The sequence below is a fragment of the Aegilops tauschii genome, chromosome 7 (genome assembly GCF_002575655.3).
Source record: "Aegilops tauschii subsp. strangulata cultivar AL8/78 chromosome 7, Aet v6.0, whole genome shotgun sequence".
Lineage (NCBI taxonomy): Eukaryota > Viridiplantae > Streptophyta > Magnoliopsida > Poales > Poaceae > Aegilops > Aegilops tauschii.
In genome coordinates, this window is record NC_053041.3 from 450,074,449 (window position 1) to 450,077,890 (window position 3,442).

Consider the following 3,442-nt stretch of genomic DNA (forward strand, 5'->3'; position numbering starts at 1 on the left):
ATTTTTTTAGTGAAATTTGAGGAGAGAAGAGTCAAAACTTCTACGTCAGGAGGCCTCACCAGAGCGACGAAGGGACTGAGGAGTAAAAAGAATCCTACTCTCCGATATATATAATCCTAAGACTCAAAACATTTTTGTTCTAGACTCAACAACGCCAGCGATTCGATCAAGCAGGGGGCTCCTAAGTCGGGGATGGCTCTGATTACCAACTTGTAACGCCCACGATGCAGCGATATCTCCCACGTGTCGAGGCACGACTTAGAGGCATAACCGCATTATGGTTTTGTCGCAAGAAGGGTCATCTTCACACAATCCCATGTAATGAACAAGAATGGGATAACGAGAGTTGGCTTACAATCGCCACATCACACAATACATAAATATAATCCATACATCATCCAAAATACACACATAGACCGACTACGGTCAAAATCCAAATGAAAATAAGATAACCCCAAATGCTAGATCCCCGATCGTCCCAACTGGGCTCCACTACTGATCATCAGGAAAAGACACATAATAACGACCACGTTCCTCATCGAACTCCCACTTGAGGTCGATCCCATCATCTGCACTGGCATCATCGGCACCTGCAACTTTTGGTAGAATCCGCGAGTCACGAGGACTCAGCAATCTCACACCCACGAGATCAAGACTATTTAAGCTTATAGGAATGGATGGTGAAATGAGGTGGAACTGCAGCAGGCACTAAACATATATAGTGGCTAACATACGCAAATGAGAGCGAGAAGAGAAGCAACGGAACGGTCGTCTACTAGTAATGACCAAGAAGTGATCCTGAACTCCTACTTACGTCATTCATAACTCAAAGCATGTTCACTCCCCGGACTCTGCCGAGAAGAGACCATCACGGCTACACACATAGTTGATGTATTTTAACTGGGTCAAGTGACAAGTTCTCTACAACCGGACATTAATAAATTCCCATCTGCCTCATAACCGCGGGCACGGCTTTCGAAAGATAATACCCTGCAGGGGTGTCCCAACTTAGCCCATCATAAGCTCTCACGGCCAACGAAGGATAAACCTTCTCCCGGAAAGACCCGATCAGTCTCGGAATCCCGGTTTACAAGACATTTCGACAATGGTAAAACAAGACCAGCAAAGCCGCCCGATGTGCCGACAAATCCCGATAGGAGCTGCACATATCTCGTTCTCAGGGCAACACCGGATGAGACTAGCTACGGGTAAAACCAGTCCTCAAGTTTCCCCAAGGTGGCCCCGCAGGCAGCTCAGTTCGAACCAACACTCGAAGGAGCACTGGCCTATGGGGGTCTAAAATAAAGATTACCCTCGGGCTCGCGAAAACCCAAGGGAAGTGTAGGTGGTAGGTGGTCAAATGGTAAAACCAAGGGTGGGCCTTTCTGGAGAAGTTTAATTCAAGGCGAACTGTCAAGGGGGTCCCATAAATCACCCAACTAGGTAAGGAACGCAAACTCAAGGAACATAATACCAGTATGACGGAAACTAGGGCGGCAAGAGTGGAACAAAACACCAGGCATAAGGCCGAGCCTTCCACCCTTTACCAAATATATAGATGCATTAATTAAATAAGAGATATTGTGATATCCCAACATATCCATGTTCCAACATGGAACAATCTTCAACTTCACCTGCAACTAGCAACGCTATAAGAAGGGCTGAGCAAAAGCGGTAACTTAGGCAAACAACGGTTTGCTAGGAAAGGATGGTTAGAGGCTTGACATGGCAAAAATGGGAGGCATGATATAGCAAGTGGTAGGTAGCGCAGCATGGCAATAGAGCGAACAACTAGCAAAGCAAAGATAGAAGTGATTTCGAGGGGTGGTCATCTTGCCTGCAAGGTTCTCAGAGTTGTCGAAAGCTTGATCCTCGTAAGCGTACTCAACAGGTTCCTCATTCACGAACTCGTCTCCCGGCTCTACCCAAGACAAGAACACAAGCAAAGGAACCACAATCAATCGCGGGAAATGCACAAGCAACATGATGCGATACATGAATGATATGCAAGATATGATATGCGAAGCAAATGCGTGCTCCGGAAGAAAAATGATGAACAAGGCAGTAACTTGGCAAACCAAGCATGCCACTGGAAAGTTGAGATGATTTCGGTCGAAATCGATATAAAGATCACCGGAAACGGATGCACGGTTTGCAAATGTCAAGCAAAACAAGAATGACACGAATCTGCGATTAACAGCATGATAGCACTTAGAATGCAACAAGTAATAATGCCACAGCACTCCAACATAGCAACAAAGCATATGGCAGTAATCTACAGGAGATTCTTGACAAAAGATGAACACTGAGCTACGGCTAGTTCACGCCACAGCAGGTTCAAACAGGCATGGCAAAAGTGCAAAAGATAACAGGTTCACAGACTTGGAGAAATTACTGGACCTGACTGAAACAGCATCAGGTAGCAATGTTCAGAGCAAGAAATCAGCATGCTACAGGAACTTAACATGGCAAAACAAGGCATGGAAGTATTCTACTAAATCCATATGACAAAAGTCCCTTACTGATAATAAGCCAAAAAGGACCAGAAGATATGATGGTAACCATGTAAACATAGCAAGTTTCGTTAACAGGTTTCAGACTTAGCAGAAAACAGAGCATGGCAGAAACAATAATATGAAGGCATCTTTGTGAGCTTGATGCACTCACCACAAAGCAATGCATGGCAAAACAAGCATACCTACAGCAATATGGCATGTTTATGAAGCTATCCATGGCAAGATCAAATACATAACATGTATGAAACAACTACAACAAGCTTGGCAAAATTGGATATCATGCTAAGAATCTGCCAGAAATATTTTATAGCAAAAGTAGAGCAAGATTGAGTCATGCTATGGCACTCCATAATTGCAAACAAAGGAATGAATGGATCAATTACAACAATATCTACAAAACATCCTTACTGAACATCTTCAAAAGGAGCATATAACTCTCTGTAGCTACATGGATACATAGCAACAAAATAACAGCAGTCACAGACTTAGAAAAACTACCGTGTCTCTGAAATCAGAAACATCACGAAGCCTAGTTTGATTGCTTGTGCTAGCCACCACAGAGATCACAAAAATACATGGCAGACACCCCTGTAAATATGGCATGGCGTACAACAAAACACATGTAGAGCTCATGCCCATAAGATGCACAGATTAAATGCAACAAAAATAACAAATCTCCAAGTTCTGATAAGTAACAGCAGATAACAGAAAATAGCACTCTTGCACCAGAGATTTCGGCATCAAGATTGACTCTAATGAACATGGTGCAATGGAACAAAATGAAGAGCATCACGAGACGAACATTTTGATATATTACACGCATGAAACGAAGCTATAGGCAGAGAGTTATGCCATGAGGAAGTATGCAATAGAATGTAGAATATCACACACTTGGGAAAATTTCGGGGGAGAAGAAGTCAACCTGC